Source organism: Equus caballus, chromosome 9 (genome assembly GCF_041296265.1).
Source record: "Equus caballus isolate H_3958 breed thoroughbred chromosome 9, TB-T2T, whole genome shotgun sequence".
Lineage (NCBI taxonomy): Eukaryota > Metazoa > Chordata > Mammalia > Perissodactyla > Equidae > Equus > Equus caballus.
The window spans coordinates 29,314,981-29,335,802 of NC_091692.1; the positions used below are offsets into that span (position 1 = coordinate 29,314,981).

The 20,822-nt window shown below is 41.8% G+C and overlaps 1 long non-coding RNA gene across 2 annotated transcripts in view; it reads right to left on the bottom strand.

The window, feature by feature from the left end:
- The window catches only part of LOC138915520 (uncharacterized), a 37,022-nt gene extending 16,565 nt beyond the window's left edge, over nucleotides 1-20,457 (bottom strand). The window contains exons 1-3 of one of the 2 annotated variants that reach the window (XR_011421579.1): nucleotides 20,237-20,457; nucleotides 19,806-19,894; nucleotides 4,195-4,288 (exon numbers count right to left, since the gene is read on the bottom strand). This is a non-coding gene — a long non-coding RNA (uncharacterized lncRNA). Of the gene's footprint in view, nucleotides 1-4,194; nucleotides 4,289-19,805; nucleotides 19,913-20,236 lie in introns of those variants that run through there. The other variant, XR_011421578.1, reaches the window with a different exon arrangement.
- Between the last annotated feature and the right edge of the window lie 365 nt (nucleotides 20,458-20,822).

Genomic DNA, 20,822 nt, shown 5'->3' on the forward strand with positions numbered 1-20,822 from the left:
ACTGGACTGGATCCTCGACCAGAAAAAAGACATCAGGGGTGAAACCCGAATAAAGACTTTAGATTAACTCTATCAACTGCCTGGTTTCAATAACCGCACTATGGTTACATAAGATGCTAACAAAGGGACGCAGGATCTAAGGTATATAGGAATTCTCTGGGCTATTTTTGCCATTTTTTTCTACTTCTAAAATTATTTCAAAGTAAAAAGTTTGTAACAATAATTTCAGATGAATGATAAAGAGATATGGGGGATCACTCAATAACTCTTACATAAAAATATGCTACCTCCTCGGGGCTGGCCCTGTGGCTGAGCGGTTAAGTTCGTGCGCTCCACTGCAGGTGGCCCAGTGTTTCATTGCTTCGAATCCTGGGCGTGGACATGGCACTGCTCAGCAAACCACGCTGAGGTGGTGTCCCACATGCCACAACTAGAAGGACCTACAACGAAGAATCTACAACTATGTCCTGGGGGGCTTTGGGGAGAAAAAGGAAAAAAAAAATGCTACCTCCTCCAATAATTGTGCTAAAAAAAAACCCCAATAATTGCAAATAAGGCGTAAACCAGAATAATCTGTAAGTATTCACTAAAAACCTGTGATTGGGATAATCTAGAGAGCCGACTAACTTTCCTAGGGCACTGAAGTCTCTCCAGATAAATAATCTACCTCATTTTCCCTATTAATCTTTTTTAATTCAATTCAACTTATATTTATTTAACATCTACGATGGGCATGGAACTGTGCTGGGGCCTGATAAGATTTTGATACATGAAGAACATTTCAGTACACAAAATGAGAAAGAAAAACATAGAGTAACAAAACTGGAAGGAACTTTTCACTCCCATACAATCTAGCAATCAATACCCGCAACCTTTTTAGTGTGATTGCTGCTAAGAGCTCAAGTGTATCCCCTTCAGCATAAGCGGTTCTGACCTCTACAATTATCTCCAAAAATTATCCCTGAAGATGCCAAAATGACTCTAAAACATACTCCATTTCTAGTACTTTGTTTCATCTAATCATTATGTTGTTGGTGCATTACAGTACACAACACAAAATTAAAGAACTTGATTCTCTGAACGTCAAGGAAGGGTCAAGCTGGTATAAACCCACAGACGTTTACTTACTATCCTCTTAGAAGAGGTCAAAGGCAACATCACATAAGGCCGGGGTTCTCAAAGTGTGCCCTCAGAGTCAGCAGCTTTCACATCACCCAGGAACTTGTCAGAAATGCAAATTCTCAGTCCCAGTCCAGACCTGCTGATTCAGAGACCCAGCCCAGCATCTGTGTTTTCACAAGCCCCCCCAGCTGACTCTGATGCACCATCAGTTTGAGAACCACTGATGGAACAGCAGAAAGACTGGCCCGTGAATCTGGAGGCCTGATTCCAATCCTTGCTCTGCCACTAACCTCTACAATGCATTAGCCGCTCAGCTTCTGTGGGGCTCAGCCTCCTGATCAGTGAAGGAACTGCAATAGCTCCCTTCCACAGTCCTTACACCCTAATTTGATAACCATGAAAGCATTCATTTGTATAAGGCCTAAAAGTGAAAACACTACTGCAGTATTTCACCACGTACTTCTCTCTTTCATCCAAATGAAACAACTAAAATTTCTTCTTGGCATCCACCAGCCTCTGAATCAGACTTACCATATCTAAAATAATTTCTTCTGATTTTAAATAAAATTGTGTTTACTACTTTGCTGTAGCAAAAGCCATATAAACGCTAATTTTACAGTTTCCTAGTTAGTTCTCTATCAAGCCTATTTTCGAGCAATTCCTCATAATAACAAAAATTCCAAGAAACCCACCTACTACAGACTGAATTGTGCACCCCCCGCCCCCTCCCCCCCCCCCCCACACAATTTGTATGCCGAAGCCCTAATCACCAATGTGATGGTATTTGGAAATGAGGTCTTTGAGAGGTAATTAGGTTTAGATGAGGTCAGAACGGTAGGGTCTCCAAGACGGGATCAGCGCCTTTAGAAGAAGAGGAAGAGAGACCAGAGTTCTCTCTCCATCTCTGCCATGTGAAGACACAGCAAGAAGGTGGCTGTCTGTAAGCAAGGAAGAGCCCTCACCAGGAATCAGCACCTTGATCTTGGACTTAACCTCCAGAACTGGGAGAAGTAAACGACTGTTGTTTCAGCCACCTGGGGTTATGGTGTTTTCCTAGAGCAGCCCACAATGACCAACACACTCACTCAAAATACCCCTCTGCTGTGGGCATAGTTCAGAAGAACTGTGCTCCATCCTCGCATAAAGAATGTGTGTGATCAGACCACTGAAGTACTCAGCAACTATGAAAGAGAAAGAATTTTAAAATGTACAGATCTAGATACTTCCATTACTAAGAAACACAGCTTAATTTCATCTCCTAGTCATGGATTTATAAACCGGGATTCTTCCCACAGCCTGTGGAAACTATGACAAAAACCTCTAAGAGGAGATGTGAAAAAGAGAGAGAGAGGAGAATCAAATAAGAAGAGTCCGTTTTATAAAGGTTAGAGAGTTCTCTTCGAACACAAACCTAGGTAGCATGAATGTGGGCAGAAATGTCCCATCAATCAAGTGAATACCCACTAATCCTTGAGACCTAACTCAAACGCTGTATCCTGCAAGCTCGCGCCACTCCTTCCCAGGCAGTCAGATATAAATTACTCTGTGCTCCCCTTTCTCCATTTCAGCACTGAGCAAAAGGCACTATACTTGTTTATGGATCTGTCTCTTCCACCACACCTTGAAATCATCTAGGGCAGCGTGTTACTCTCTCCAGCACCTAGAATGGTGACTGGCATGAAGCAGTTTGCTCAAGTGGAGCCACTCTGCTTTGCTGAATACAAGTGGAACTCTCTGTGCTATCTCACAGCTTTTCTGTAAATCTGAGATTATTCCAAAATAGACAGGTTTTTTAAAAAAGGCACCAGGAGACACTGTATTATCAGTAATAATCACACCTGCCTTACATGTCACGCAAGAAGACACCAGCTACTAGAGAGCCTTGCCTCAGTGTTTTTCAGATCTGCCACCAGGAGTCAGTAACCTTACATGTAGCAAACTTGAAAAACAATGAGTAACAAACACTTGAGACGCTAATCCTGACCTTAACTTTGGTCAAACTGTTTAACTTTAGTCTCAGTTTGTGAAAAGGGACTAGTAATTCCGACCCTACACGGCTGCCGTGCTACATGAAGACTACAGAGTATACAGGAAATGAGCTCTCCTAACGATATTCTAATCAATACGTGTTAGTGACCTTCCCCAGGCAGTGTTGCATCTGGACTAACGCTTCACCGCAAACCAGGTGCATACTGTAACTAGTTCCACCGGCACGGACTGTAAAGCCCCGACACAATCACCATTCGGGCTATGATTACCTAGAAAATAATCCTACATATGTGTCCACAGATGCCAACCCTGCCAAGATGTCCTAGTCCAGGACCCCCCAACCCAATAAACAGGCTATTCAAAACTCAACGCAACCGCAGGGGTCAGCAGCTCCTGGCACCCACCTCCCCCCGACTAAGCTCCAGAAAGCGGGCACGCACAGTCAGGCCGTGCTCGCCCACTAGCAACAGGTGGGTATCTCCAGGGACGATCCCGCTGCTGCCAACAGCGGCGTGCGGCAGCCTGGGGTCTCCCGCTAGTTGCTGAGAGCAGCTGGACCCTAAGTGGCCAGGACCGTCCACTTCCAGGCGTGCTGCTCTCGGGCACCAGCATCCTCAACCGAAGGAGGCGGGGGTGGCAGCAGCGCATCGGGGCACTGGGGAAAACGGAGTGGGCGGGCAGCCACGGACACCACCGCCCGGACTAGAAACCGACACCGGGCAGCTCCCCGCCTGGGCGCCCGCGTTCCAGTCGGAGAAGCCAGGCGGTCGGAAGCGCCCCGACTGCGTGCAGGGGTGCGTGGGGCGCCCGGGGCGCCGCTCCCGCGCCAAGAGCCTGGGCCCGCGGGGAAACGGAGGCCCGCCGGGTCCCCGGGAGCCCGGCTCGCGGAGCGAGCAGGTGACGGCGGGGGCAGGGCGGCTGCGACGCCGCGCGGGCGGCGGGCGGGTGTCGGGCGAGTCTGGGCGGCGTCGGGAGGGACCGGCGAGCGGGGAGGGGCAGAGGCGGGGGGAGGAGGGAGGAGGAAGAGCGAAGGGCCCTGGCGGGACTCCCGGCGCCCAGCTGCCCGGCCCGAGCATAACTTACCCGTTTGCCGACAGAATCGCTCCTCTCCTGCTGGCCCCTCTAACGGACTCCTCCGGCTCGTCGTCTTCCGGAGATAACACCGGAAGTCCCACCCCTACGCAAGAGGAAAACGGAAAGCCGAAGGAGTCAATCTAAGGAAGGGGAGACGCAAACATGAAGATATACAGAGAGAGACTCAAAAAGAAATGGTATACTAAAAAACTGTTTTCATAGTTAATAGTATTACAGGTACAAAATTAGGTTCTGTCTCATCTACCATTAAAATAGTTTTAAAAGCAGTTATTTAAACAATAGACTGAAACATACATTTAATAGGCATAGAACATGAATGGATCATTTTAAAACAGAGAGATGTAAATTTTTAAAAATTAGATAAAGAAGTTTGGCCAAAATAGTTAATCAAAAGCTGCCAATAGCAGATTATGAGAGTTTCCATCCATTAAATGAGAAAATACCAAAAATCTAATGCTAATGGTTAGAAGGTGCAGTAAGCTGGACACCACTCACAAGTGTCAAATGGGTCAGACTTTCTGAAAAGCAATTCAGTTGTACCTAAGAACAACTTTAAAACCTCATCATTCACTTTGAAACCCAGTATGTCTACTTCTAGGGGTCTGTCCTAAGAAAATAATATGAAAAGGTTGCAATGATGTATACAAAAAGATGTCCACCACAGGGTCATATATAAAAGTAAAAAACTGTGAACAACCAACGTAAGAAGCATTAAAAAACGGTCATATAAACCAACATATGCATGCATACGAAGTATTATACTGCCATAAAAATATCTACCAAGCATATCTAATGACAAAGAAAAACACTTCTCACATGATTTTAACCAAAAGCAGATTTTAAAATATTATGTATAGCACATTCAGTTGTGTTAATACCCCCCCCCCAAAAATCAAAATATTAAAGTGGATACGGGTAATTTTTTTTCAGATTCATTAGAATTTATTAATTCCTCTCAATTTCCTACAACGAGCATATAATGCCTTGACAACAAAATTTAGAACTATTTTTAAAGAGGTTTGGGGGCTGGCCCGGTGGTGCAGCAGTTAACTGTGCACATTCTGCTTTGGCGGCCCAGGGTTTGCCAGTTTGGATCATGGGTGCAAATATGGCACCGCTTGGCAAAAGCCATGCTGTGGTAAGTGTCCCACATATAAAGTGGAGGAAGATGGGCACAGACGTTAGCTCAGGGCCAGTCTTTCTCAGCACAAAGAGGAGGATTGGCAGCAGATGTTAGCTCAGGGCTGATCTTCCTCAATTTGGAAAAAAAACAGAGGTTTGGTTTGTTTTTTTTTCACTTCATATACCTCTGGTACAAAATACTAAGCTTCTAACAAACCACACCTCTCACAAATAACAGCTACGAAGTCTGGATAAAATACTAAAAAAATAACTATGTGATGGCTCTGGAGACTAAACAAAAGCTGGAAGTTTTTAGTGTGGAGTCAAGGCCCAAAGCAAGCAAATGTCAAAAGGTAATTCAGCACGCCTCCCCTTTTGGAAGGCTTTACCCAGAGGATATCCAGGGTCGGAGACCACTGAGGAAAGACAGGCAGCTAAATCACAAGGGAAAAACCAGTTGTACTTCTGGATCAGAGGGAAAGTGTCCGAATGCAATGATAGCCACAGAAGAGTAAGAGGTAAATACCATAAAGGGGAGAGCTAAAGGAACACCTGAATCTATGAATAAACCCAGAAAACATAAACCATGTATGAACAAGAGTGAAAGCAGATTGCAATTAAACACCAGGAATGAGATAGGAGTGGCTGACTACTGCAGACATGACAGATAACGATGTGGTAGTAGTCAAGTCATCCGCCTGCTAAAATGAAAACACCAACAATATTTAAAGCAACACAACAAAATCCAGAGACCACACAACATAAGATTCAAAATGACCAAAATTACTTGAGTTAGGAAGAGTCAGAAAACCGTGTCCAAATCTCAAGCAAAAAGATGTATGGCAAACATGATGGTCAAAATTATGGAATTATTTTAAAAGAACCACAGAGTAGCTGTTACAACAATATTAAGTGAAGCAGAGAAAATATGTTTGAAACAAATGGAAAAAAAATAATAAATTTCAGCAAAGAAATAAACATTATTTTTTAAAAAGCCAAATGTTAATGTCAGAAACAAAAGATAAAATATTTAGAATAAAAAAAGGGGCTTAATAACAAAATGGAAATGACAAAGTAAAGAATCAGTGAGTTTGAGGACAGATCAACAGCAGTCATCTAACAAAAAGAATCTAAGGAAAAAGACAGAATTAAAAAAAAAAAGTAAAGAGGGGCCAGCCTGGTGGTGTAGGGTTAAGTTCACGTACTCTGCTTCAGCGGCTCAGGGTTCATGAGTTCAGACCCCGCATGTGGACTTACAACACCATCATCAAGCCATGCTGTGGCAGCATCCCACATACAAAATAGAGAAAGAATGGCACAGGCATTAGCTCAGGGCCACTCTTCCTCAGAAAAATAAATAAAAAATAAATTTAAAACAGAAAAGAGACTCTCAGGGTCCTATCTGAGGACTACAAAAGGTCTAATGTATAACTAATTAGCTAGAGTCCCAGAGGAAAAGAGAGAGAGAGAAAGGAAATGGAGCAGAAGACACTTCTGAAGAAACAATGGCTTACTCAGGAATATCCAGCTTTGGCAAAATAAAGAAGTCAGTGAACCTTCTCAGCAGATACAAGTATAAAACTGCATAGGACTGTCAAAAGCAACAATTTTATGATTCTGAAAACCATATTCAGGCAACAAGTGGAAAATGCACTTTATGCAAAGCCCTAGGTAAGAGGCTGAGAAAGGAGCACTTGCCTGGGAGACTACCATCCCCTCGACTTGGTGAGAGAGCATGCTAGCTCTACCAACACATGACTGGCACAAAAAGAGGAGCTATGAGCTAAGGCGGTGGAGGGAGGAAGCTATTTGGAGCAGGCAGCAAACCTCTATCGCTTTGTCAGCCAGAAGGGACCAAAGTTGGTGGGAAGCAACCAAAGCAATCTCACAACATTGGTCCACAGAGGTATGAGCCCAGTCTGGGCAACTGTCAGACTAGCAAGAAACTCAGCAAGGAGATCCTATAAATGAAAGGCCAATAAAAGGACCAGATGAAGTTCCCCACACACGCCTGGTTGACTAAGCAAAGAAACTTCGAGGGAACGTGGTAGACAGTAAAAGCCCCAGAACACAGGCTTGGTAACTAGGTAAACTTTGAATGTGCCCCCTGTACACCCACAAATAGAAAGACAGATGGCAAAGATCATAATGGGCTCAAGGTGTTTGACTACAAATTCTGCCCAAATCATTGTGTGACCATTAATTCTTACATTTACAGGGGAAACACCCAGAGAGTAAAGCAAAATACAAGTAAGCAAGCATTTAAAAACTGAACATAAACATCAGTGTCTGTACACCACAGGGAGATAAAATTCTATGCTTTTAAGACCATGCAAGTTAAGGGAAAAAAAGACATTCTAGAAAAGTGAATCAAAATCCAAACTTACCACATCACACTATACAAAATGTCTTATTTTCAACAACAACAACAAAAGAAATCATAAGCTGTGTTTATAAGAAAATATAAACTATGGTCCAGATTCAGGAAGAGAGAAACGTCAATGGAAAATTGGCCCAGATGTCAATGTAGCAGAGAAAGTCTTCAAGTATCTCCTGTAAAGAGGTTCTAAGAACTCTTTCAAATTTTCAAAAATTTTTTAAAAATATAATAACAGTGATTCCACAAATAGGGAATGCGAATAAGGAAATGAGAATGATAAAAACAACCAAACAAATGCTAGAGAGGAAAAGCACTATAAGAGAAATGAAAAAATTATTACATGGGAAAACAGCAGATTTGAGAAGGCAGAGGAAAGAATCAGTCAAATTAAAGATAGAATGATATTAATTATCGAGTCAGAAGATTGGAAATGAAAGAAAACTTTAAGGAAAATGAAAAGAGCTTCAGAGACCTATGGGACAATTTGAAGTATTTCAACAAATGCGCAGTAAGAATCCCAATAACAGAGAAAAGAGGGAAAGGGGTAGAAGAAATACTTTAAAAAGTAATAGGTGAAAACTTCCTAAATTTGATGAAATACATTGATCTACAGATACAAGAAGCTTAACAAACATGAATAAGTACAAACACGAAGAGAGTCACACCTACAAACATCATAGTCAAATTACTAAAAAGAAAAAGACAATAAGAAAATCTGGAAAGCAATCAAATCCACCACATACAAGGAACAGCTACATGTTCAACAGGTGACTTTGCATCACACTGAGGAGAAAAAAATACAAATACGAGCTGACTTATAAGAAATAACAGAGGCCAAAAGCCAGAATAATAATACAGTCAAAGTGCTGAAAGAAAAACCATCAATAAAGAATCACATATCCGGCAAAACTATACTTTAATAATGAAGGGGCAGTAAAGACATTCCCAGATAAATAGAAGACGACGGACTTCATGTCAACACAGAATAAGGCAGTAAAAGAGGAACAGACAAAGAAAACACAGGAGACGCAGAATAATAAAGAGCAAAATAGTATAAATCCAACCAACTACATTACATTAAATGTTAATAAACACTACAGTTAAAAAGAATTATCAGATTGTATTAAAAGATCAAAACTATGTGCTAAGCATAAAAGACACAATTAACATTCAGAGACAAATATATTCAAAATTTAAAAACTGGAAATGATACTCTCATGCAATCTGTAACCACAGGACAGCCAGAGTGGGTATATGAATGCCAGATCTAAGAACAGATTTTAGGAAGAAGACTTACTAAAAGTGAAGAGGAACAAAGAAGTGAAGGCATAAATATTGGATAAATACAAGTAAAACTACTTCCATTCTCGTTTACACAGAAAATCCTCAGGATGTAAAATACACACACACACACACACACACCCCCCCACACTAGAACAATTAAATGAATTTAGGAAATTCAAAGGATAAAAGGTTAATAAACAAAAATCGATTGCACTTTTAAATATTAACAGCATGCGATTTGATTTAAAATTGTGCAAAAATAAATTTAACCAAAAAATGTGCAAGGCCTATGCACTAAAGACTAGAGAACACGACTGAGAGAAATTAAAGAAGACTCAATGGCGGTTTCTTAAAAAGTTAAACACAGAGTCATCACATTACCCCAGTCATTTCCCTCCTAGGTAATTACCCAAGAGAAACGAAAACATGTGTTCACACAAAGACTTATACAAGAGCACATACGACAAGATATAGCAAATTAATTTACAGTGACAAAAAACACGTCACGGGTTCCCTGTGGCAGGCGGGAAGAGGTGGTGGGCTGCAAAGGGGCATGGGGATACTTAAGGGGGTAAGAGAAATGTTCTTTCATCTTGATTCTGTAGATGGCTTCAGAGGTGTATAGAACTGTCAAAACCCATCAAATTGTGCACTTTATATAGATGCTGTTTATTGTATGTAAACTATTCTGCAATAAAGTTTTTGAGGAAAAAAATAAACAAAGGAATAAGTGAGTGAATGAACAAGGGTTTTAAAGTAAATAAGCATTATACACCTGTTGAAAAGGAAAGAATAAAATTTAAATGGTGAGGAAACGTTGTAAACAAGTTACACTTTTTAAAAAATCTCTAGTTTTGTTTCTTCTAATTTGTCTGTTTTAAGTCTTAAATCTGTCTTGAGCATAAGGGGTTAAAACCTTAACAGGTTATACTATAAAAACCAGTCATAGAAACAAATCATTTAACTATGGCTACATAAGGAAAACGACCTCATATCTCATAGATTGTTTTTCGATCTGTATAGACAATTCAGTTTTATTGCTGAAAGCAATAAACTTCATTGCTGAAAGGAGATGGAAAACAAGTCAATTTTATCGTCTGATTCATCTTGAACACATCACGTCTGCGTAGCCCACAGAATCACAAAATGTAAAGCTATTACAGCACTACAGTAGAAAAAGCGTCACTCCCTAACAGACTCAGGAGTATAGTCTACACTTGCCATCTCTCTGTCCAAAACAATGCTGGTGGAAACAGACTCTTCCCGAACAAGAATTGTCACAATAAGTAATTGCACTATGAAACTGAATGACTGCGTTTTTATTACCATTTTCACACAGAATTTTTACATACTTAAAATTCTGACCAGAAAGGTTAGATTAGAATCACCTGGGCCAATTTGGAAATGCTAAAAGATATGTATGGACACACACAAAAACACACACTTACACACTCAGTCACACACAGACATGTTTGTTAATATATATATTCATTTTCAAAAGGTAAAGATAACAGTAACATTAATAACAACAGATAGTACCTCTCTCTATTTAAATATAGAAACATATCGCAAATATATAATAATGTCCTAGTTTTGCTTTACTGCCAAATAAACAAAGCAATTAATTCATAGGGTGTCACTGATTCCTAAACTCATCATTCATGAACTTGATTATTAATGAAATTAATAATGAATAAATAAAACTGATATACCTAATTTCTTCAAAATTGATCACAATAAAAAATGCCTGCTTTGATACTATAATTGAAGTAAGTTATATAAGAACAAATGGATAATATAAGCCTTGTCTATTAATTCTTAAAACATAAACCATTTAAAAGCATTCCTGAAATCAGACAAAACAGTTAGACCACATCAGGAGAGCAACGAAAACAAAATGACCTGAACCGTGATGGAGGGAAACATGAACACCTCAGCTATCAAAAACTCACCAAGGCAGCAACATCACCCACCAAGCCTTAGCTAAAAATAAGAAACTTGCCCAAAAGGGCTTGGAGCAGCAAAACATATTTGAAGAGATGATGTTTGAATTTAGGTACTGGGATTGAAGGTGAGTCTCTAAGTTCCTTCCTCAGATCCATCACCCCTTCCTGATACTTACTGATAAACCTGATTCATTGGCTGCTTATTGATGGCAAATAATGGAGAGCAATTGTGCTACTCTAGACAAGATCACTGATAGCAGTGAAATGGGAAAAGGGAAGAAAAACTAGCAAAAGCAGACAGAAAAAATTAAAAGTAATCAGGGAACATTCAGATATTGAAAAACACCCTTCTCTGGGTCAAAATGCCCAGAGGACATGATTTCTTAGAGCCCAACATGACAATGCACAAAATAATAATCCTAAGTCACTGAGACAATATTAAATCAGGTTATGGAGAGGTTCCAAAAGTTGAAAACTAAGAAATTAATTTTTTCAAAGGTTCTCACGAAAATGATTAAATTAAAAAAAAAAAACAAGAACATCATGAGACATAAGTCCCCAATGATTCAGGTCCGTCCACCAAGCCATCTAAGCAGTTATGGCTGGTGGACAAGGCCTGCACGTGCTCCATGGCTGTGCTCTGCTGTCCTCAGGCCTCAGGCTTCCTGCCTCCTCCAAGAACCAGACTGCAAATCCTGACACTGGATTAGCCCTCTGCCTGCACATTCCCATCTGCCCCCACCACAGTTCTTACTACTCTGCGTTACAACTGGCATGTGACCTTCTTGAGCAGAAGAAATAAACTCTTTCACTAGCATCCCAGAACCCAGCACAGTACTCAGCATATAGTAGGATTTCAGTAAATACGATTTTTTTAAACTTATTAAAAAAAACTTAAGCAATGTTCTATGTGCAAAGCATTTTTTTTTTTTAAAGATTTTATTTTTTCCTTTTTCTCCCCAAAGCCCCCCGGTACATAGTTGTGTATTCTTCGTTGTGGGTCCTTCTAGTTGTGGCACGTGGGACGCCGCCTCGGCGTGGTCTGACGAGCAGTGCCATGTCCGCGCCCAGGATTCGAACCAACGCAACACTGGGCCGCCCGCAGCGGAGCGCGCAAACTTAACCACTCGGCCACGCGGCCAGCCCCTCTGCAAAGCATATTTTGATAATAACAACAGACACCCAAAATATGCCACAAGAGCATAAAGTAAGAAGTTCCTGTTGACTGCTAAGATTAGAAAGTCTTCACAGAATGGACAGAGTTCCAACCACACATTCAAGCTCAGAATGAATTTAACCAAATGGCTAAAAAAAGTACAATGGTCCCCCCCTTACCTGTGGTTTCACTTTCTGCAATTTCACTTACTTATAGTCAGCAGAGGTCTAAAAATATTCGATGGAAAATTCCAGAAATAAACAATACATAAATTTTAAATTTCTCGCCATTCTAGGTAGCGTCATGAAATCTTGTGCCATCTAGCTCCCTCTCACCGGGGCGTGAATCATCCCTTTCTCCACCGGATCCACGATACCCGCCTGTCAGTCACTCAGTAGCCCTCTTGGTTATCAGAGCGCCTGTCAAGGTATCACAGTGCTGGTGTTCAAGTCACCCGTATTTTATTTAATAATTTCCCCAACGTGTAAGAGCAGTCATGCTGGAAATCTGGATATGCCAAACAGAAGTTATTGCTGTTACTCTCTTACTTTGCCCAATTTCTAAGTTTATCACAGCAGTGTACATGTCGGAAAAAACGTATATGCAGGCTTCAGTACTATGCAGTTTCAAGCACCCACTGGGAGTCTTAGAACGTATCCCCCCCACATAAGGGGGGACTACTGTATTTCGGGAGATAGGGATACTATAAGCACAAGCAAAAGAACATGAGAGCAGATCTGAGAGAGAAATAGTAAAGATAACTGGGTAACACATAGGTTGTCAAAAACGGTAGCAGTGAAAGGTAAGGCTGGAAAGACAGGCAGGGCTGCAGAGGAGCCAAGAGGGGTTAACATAATGGAACTTAACAAAATGGAGGTTAACATTACGGAGCTTAACACAATGGCATGCTCCAAAGGTCACACGGACACTTAGTCCTCCAGAGTGACTCCCTCTCCGCAACCGCAACGTCCAGCAGTTTCATTGCATGCAGAATACATTTTGCAAGTAAGAGACAAAAGAAAGACAACAAATTTGCTATATGATTCCTTATGTCAACACTGTTTTACCCTGGACCAAATCAGAGAGTTGATACCATAAAAAATACTTCAAAACACTACGTGATGTTACGAGGAAACTACTGGCAAAACTTACTTTCAGGTGGTGATTATTATTCAACCCACACGTGATAAAATACTAATAATCATAAGAAATGGTACTCTTATAATACAACTGCTATGCAATTTTTTTAAATTCTTCAATTTTGAAATAAAGTTGAAAGTATTGTGTCAAAAGACAGTGAAACAACTATCATTAATCTTCAAAACTGACAAACAAAAAAGACATATAAACAAGTGCCAGGATAATAAAAATGGCAGTGTTCATTTTTTAGAAGAAAAAAATAAATTGTACTAAAATTATTAAGCTAACAAAGCAACAGAAAAATATGAGTAGAAAAATGACAAGTTATCTGCAAAATTCATAAATGCGTCTTTTGTATAACCATAATGATCATATTTTATGCTGTCATTTTGCATTTAATTGCTCACCCTGGTACTTTTCTTCATAGAAGCCATCGGTATCCCACAGAGCCAGATGGTGAATTGCAAAAACATACTGTGACCATGGACTTATAAGAAAGTTACTTTGCTGAGCTGTGGTGTATGACAAGTTAATTTTTGTAATTACACTTCTTCCAACAATATATGAAGCTACTGCCTATGATTATCCTATATTATTCAAAAGAGGCAGGAAAGTATTCTTTATAAAATACTAATCAGATTTTTTTAAAGACTTCAGCTGATGTGAGAAAGTTAACTTTTCAAAAAGCTTTTCTATAAGACGGCCAAAAGTAAAAATCACCACCTCAGCTGAAATATATAAGCAGATTAATATGTTAAGGCATGACTATGTTTTCTGAATGTTATTAATACATAATGCCAAGTTATTTCAAGCCTTTAGGAAATGTCACATGCTAACCTTGGTCTTTTGATCATTACTTTTAGTTCTGCTATATTATGCTAAACATAGTATTCAAAGGATAAATCCATTAACCGTCATTTAGAAAGAAATGGCTATTGCACAATAATTTATCCGCAGGGCGTAAATTGTTTTAAATTTAAAATATTTGCAATGACGGTCACTGTCACATACTCAATAATAATAAAACAGTAGGACATCATACATTGCTAAAACACAGGCTATTCCCTATAATATAGTATCTTTGTGCACATACTACAAAATTTGGCAGCTATTATGTTTTGTTTTATTCATTAAAAGAGAGCAAATGACATTTCCCTTTTAATAAACTTCCCCCATATTGAAGCCAAAAGAGTTATTTAAAGATTAATGTTAATTATCAGGACAAAACAACCTGAGCCAAGTTTTCCAAATGCCTAGGTCAAATCTGCTCACTGGAGGAGGATATTTAAAAAATAACTATGTAATATATTTTTTTTTAAAAACTCTATCACTTAGTGACTTAAAATTTAATAGAAGTTATGTTTTAATTACATAATACTAACAAAATGTATATTTTCACTGCATTATACAAAAGGAACGTAAGATACTAAAATGCTCTAGATAAATCTGAAGTTTTCCTCAGGATTTTAATAAATATATAATGACTGATTTTTTTAATGTGTAACATTGTTCCCATGTCATTTCCTAATCTAAAGGGGTTTGTGTTTGTGAAGGTGTCAACTCAATGTATATTCAAGACTTAATAAAAAGTCCTAGAATTTTGAGAATCTTGGAAATCTTTTATTTCAAATCCCTCGTGTGTTTTTTTCCTAACTTGGACTGCAATTTGAGATATGCTATTTCACGGTTCCACGTCTGCTTAGAGATCACCAACTCAGACACTGATTGTACAACAGGAGAAACATAAAGCACACAGAGCTGAAACACAATCACTAAGAAAGCAAATACCTGGCCTTTCGGGTCCTCTTTGTTCTGACCCCTGCTATTTAAACGGGAATGATAAACTCTGCAGACGTCATTGGGCATATACTAAGAAGGAACATGCTCAAATCCCAGCTATTTGTATTTTTCTTTCCCCTGCCCAGCCTCGATCTTCCTCCCTGCTCTACTTCATTCATTCTGCGTGCTCTCCAGCCACCTCAAATGGTCCAGGGACTCATTGCCTTTATTTCCAGTCTCTACCTTACTTCTAATCTCAGCATCTCTTCCTGGATGACCTACAGATATCAAACACTCAATACAACCAAAAACAAATTCATCTTGCTCTCCTCTCCCAAACCTGCTTCCATGGAGCTAGTCTGCCAGCTCTCTACACAAAGATCAGTGCTCTAAACTATTCTTAGTTCCTCCCTCTCTCACCTCCTCCTTCACTGGCCCTTAATCCTGTCCTTTCCACATCAAAAATGTCTCTCCACTCTATCCTCTGTACTCTACTTCTACTGCCTTATGTGGAACTTCATCAACCCCAGCCTCTCGCGTGCCTCAGTGGCTCCAGGGAGAGAGCCTCCTCTAATGGGGCCTCCACAGAAAAGCCTCAGTTACTGAAGCGAGCTTCTCACACAGCCCCTGAGGACAGTATTCAGTGTCTGAATAGCTGTGCGAAAGGGAATGGTACCTATTAAGGAAAAGGGACAACACCAGAGCGTGGGAGATCCGACAGCTTTGATAGTTTCGACTTGACCATAGGAAAAAGTACTAAGTAAAGAACACAGCCTTCAATTCAAAGCCCTTGACAAACTAAACCTTGTCCTCTTTCGGCGCTTCTCCCTCTTTTAGGCCCTGCAAAGACCCACATTAGGCTGCTGACTGGTTCTCACCCAGGTGTGCCTTCCAACAAGCTGCCTTCTTTGCCTAAAAAGCCCTCTCCTCCTACATCCGCACAGAAAACTCCCATGGGTCTTCCACGTTGCTGTGATATTTTCCGTGACTTCTCCAGGCCAAGCTAATTACTCCGCCGTGCACCTCTGGCACTGACAAATGTTCTGTTACAGCCAGTATCTTGGGACTGACTGCTGGGGTTACTGAAGATTACAAGGACAAGAAGTGGGATGGTTTACTTTTTGTGCCTAGCACAAAGAATTTCAAAAACTACATTAATTTTAAATGAAGTGAATTTGTTGGAACATAAAGCATTTTGGGAATTTAAATAAATGGAAAATAATCATTTTCTTTAAACTTAAAATGTCTGACAAGAAATGAAAAAGGTAACAAATTAGTTCTGGAAAAATGCAAACTAATTCCTATACTCCCATTCTGAATCAATCTTACAAATGGGACTAAAAAGAAGGAAGGAAGCGCCTGTCTGGTTTTTCAAGTAAGAGAAGGCAAAACCAATATGGCAGCAAGGTAAGGTTCTGCCTGCTCCACAGAACCCATGGTACAGAATCCATGTTTCCGACCTCTTGTTGTGCAGAACTCTCACGTTGCATGTATTAAGGCTGGATTTAAAGACTGTAGAGTAGTCTTAATAATCTGTGCAGAGACAGCATTTTATAGTTTCTAAGCCACGCTCACACACATTATCTCATCAACTACTCAAAGACACATCATTTCTCCACTTGGAGAGGAAGAAACTAAGGCCATTTTCCTACAACTAATACATAGAGGCTGGAATATGAACCCCCAAGAATTCTAACACTAACTACATTGCCTCCCTAACAACCACATTTTAAAGATGTCCAATACAGGCCTCAGAACACTAACCCAGGACACATACATGATGCATGCCAGGGCCAAACCACTCACCTAGCGTTCTTCTGAAGTTCACAATAAAAAACAGAATGAATGAACATTAATAAAATGGTTCACTTTTGGAGCCGTCCCAGTGGTGTAATGGTTAGTTCATACACTCTGCTCCAGCAGCCAGGGGTTCGCAGGTTCCAATCCTGGGCACGGATCTAGCACCACTTGTCAAGCCACACTTTGGCAGTATCCCACATAAAATAGAGGAAGATGGGCTCAGACGTTAGGTCAGTGATAATCTTCCTCAAGCAAAAAGAGGAAGATTGGCAACAGATATTAGCTCAGGGCCAATCAACCTTACCAAAAAAAAATTTCACTTTTAAATAGACCTTAATGAATAACTTTGCTTTAAATTATAACACTACATATTATTACATTTTACATGTTACTACATATTCCATAGACTATGTAACATAACATAGTCACAGATTCTAGCAACTAGGACGTGGAATCTTTTGTATTGGGAGGGATAGGGCTAAGGAGGAGTTGCATTATTCTGCCAACCAAAATAAGCAAGATTACAATTGGATACTAATTAAAATCCAAATTTAATTCTGAAGTTTTGTGCCCCCTCTCCATGAAATGGGTCCATGAGGAATGGACAGAAACAACTCATATCCACTTGTCTAATTCTGACAGGACATCAGATAAAATAACAAGAGTGCTACTTTAAAAGACTCTGTCCAATTACCTAGTAAAATGAAGGATTTATCACATTCATTGAACTTGGAACTATTCCTTCTTATACAACTAAGTTTGACTGCTCTGACTTTTATTTTCAGAGACTGTTTTTCCCTTCTCCACTCAGGTTCACTACATTGATTTAAAATGCAGAGGGCAAAACTCAAAGACAATGACTAACTCATTTTGATTGTCAACTTGTAAGCTAGTGAACATTAGTAAACACATTAGATACTAAAAATACAGTAGTAAAACTTATAGCTCTTTACCACTTAAAAAGCATTCTTATTATCTCATTTGACTCTAGCATCACTGTGAGGTATAGTTACAGAAATATTACTCAAATTTTTCAATAACACTCAGAGAAGAGAGGTGATGTTGACAATCCCAAAGTTATTAAGTGTACAGCTGCCTCGGCCCATGAGGACAGTATTCACACTGTCTGAATAGCTGTGGGAAAAAGAATAGCACCTATTAAGGATAGAGGGGGAAAACCTAAATTCAGTAAAAACATTATAACATTTCCCCAAACTACACTATTCAATTATTTTAGATATGATCATTAGAAAAAAAAATGAAGAAAATGTATAATTACACATTTCTACTCAGTAAGAGAAATCTGAATTAATTAGAATTTTAAATTGAAAATATTAACACAAAAAGCAATACTCCTACACTAGAAAAAATGAAAATTACAAATCTCATACCACACTGGAAAAGTTTATAGCATTTCTTCAATTGCATTTTTCTATTAATGTGTGTAAACTCTGTAGAACTAGCCAAAGTAATTAAATAAAATAGAGATAATATCCAAAAATCATGAAAGTTTATACATTTTGGTAAACTTTTAAAAGTTAAAATTTATCTTTCCTAATTGAAAACTGGGTTAAAAATCTATCACAAATATAAAAGTACAAAATTGCAGTGAAAGTTCCATCTTTGGTATATTCACATGAACAAACAAAATAATTATCACCTCTTTGAACGGAAGGTATAGACTTTTTCAGGTCAAAATTCTGTTAAAATATAACTATTTGAACTGTTGAAAAATTTGCATTAATGTTAAGATGGCAACATTTTAATGTGGACAGTAACAGAAAAACGTCATTCCCTCCACAGAATTCTGCCTCTAGTAGTACATTTAACAAAGTTGGAGGAAACAGGATGCTTGTTGATAGTGACAGGCTTATTTCAAAACACAATTATATCTGTTCATTCCCTTTTGCTAATTAAAGCAAAAGGCATCAAAATCTCTCCTAACGATGTTCTAATCAATACGTGTTAGTGACCTTCCCCAGGCAGTGCTGCATCTGGACTAACGCTTCACCGCAAACCAGGTGCATACTGTAACTAGTTCCACCGGCACGGACTGTAAAGTCCCGACACAATCACCATTCGGGCTATGATTACCTAGAAAATAATCCTACGTATGTGTCCACAGATGCCAACCCTGCCAAGATGTCCTAGTCCAGGACCCCCCAACCCAATAAACAGGCCATTCAAAACTCAACGCAACCGCAGGGGTCAGCAGCTCCTGGCACCCACCTCCCCCCGACTAAGCTCCAGAAAGCGGGCACGCACACTCAGGCCGTGCTCGCCCACTAGGAACAGGTGGGTATCTCCAGGGACGATCCCGCTGCTGCCAACAGCGGCGTGCGGCAGCCTGGGGTCTCCCGCTAGTTGCTGAGAGCAGCTGGACCCTGAGTGGCCAGGACCGTCCACTTCCAGGCGTGGTGCTCTCGGGCACCAGCATCCTCAACCGAAGGAGGCGGGGGTGGCAGCAGCGCATCGGGGCCGGGGGGAAACAGGGAGTGGGCGGGCAGCCACGGACACCACCGCCCGGACTAGAAACCGACACCGGGCAGCTCCCCGCCTGGACGCCCGCGTTCCAGTCGGAGAAGCCAGGCGGTCGGAAGCGCCCCGACTGCGTGCAGGGGTGCGTGGGGCGTCCGGGGCGCCGCTCCCGCACCGAGAGCCCTGGCCCGCGGGGAAACGGAGGCCCGCCGGGTCCCCGGGAGCCCGGCTCGCGGAGCGAGCAGGTGACGGCGGGGGCAGGGCGGCTGCGACGCCGCGCGGGCGGCGGGCGGGTGTCGGGCGAGTCTGGGCGGCGTCGGGAGGGACCGGCGAGCGGGGGAGGGGCGGAGGCGGGGGGAGGAGGGAGGAGGAAGAGCGAAGGGCCCTGGCGGGACTCCCGGCGCCCAGCTGCCCGGCCCGAGCCCTCAAGCCACCGCCCCCAGGCCCCGCGCAGACGCTGGACGGTCCCCGCCTCCAAACCTCCCCCCCCCGGCCCGGTCAGAGAATAACTTACCCGTTTGCCGACGGAATCGCTCCTGCTGGCCCCTCTGACTGACTCCTCCGGCTCATCGTCTTCCGGAAATGAAACCGGAAGTCCCAACCCTACGCAAGAGGAAAACGGAAAGCCGAAGGAGTCAATCTAAGGAAGGGGAGACGCGCGTCAGGCTGAGAGCCTGGCGGCGTCTGACCGGGAAGGCCATCTGGCACTTCCAGCGGCTCCCCGAGCGGGTAACCCCCGGGCGATCCCGCCTCCTCCCTCTCCATCCCTCCTCACTCCACCCCTTCGCCCGCCCGCGGTAAAGAACCCCGAGGGCGGTGCGGGAGAAACGGACGCGCCCGGGCCGGGCGCCGGCCTCCGCCTCCACCGGCCCGAGCGATGCCCGGCGCCTCTGAGGCCTCCTCGAACGGAGCGAGGTTTTCCTGCTGTGCCAGGCGCGTGCGCACCTCCGGGTTAGGAGAACAGCCTCCGGATGCTCCTAGCAGGGGTCCTCGGAGTCGCAGACCCTAGGAAGCCACGAGCCGAATTCGGATTCTAACGGGTTCTAATGAAAAATGCAGGAGGATCGGGGTCCAGTTCTCAGAAGAGGGGGCTGGGCTGCGCTGGGCTGGGCTGGTGCCCGGCTAACACAGAGGCTGAGGGAGGGATGCGCTGGAATGAACATGTGGAGCGAGAAGAAGCCCAGACCAGGTTCTTTGTGTGTCTGTGGCCGACTGCCTTCCTCCAGCTGCAAGTGCAGAGAACGTGTGTCACCACAGGGCTCTTGCACTGTCCAGCACACACTCACACAAGGTTTATTTTTATGAATACAACATAAAACCAAGAACATTCCCAGTCCTCATTATCTTCCATAAGAGCATCTACCAAATCTAATTGACAGTCCAAACCTGGACAGTCCCAAACCTGACATGTTGCCCTCCTTCAATAAGATGACTTCCCCTCCTGATCATGTCACAATATACTCCCAATAAGTATACTGGGTGGTCATCTTTATCCATGTGCATACGCTTCTTTGGTAAAATTTTTTAAAGC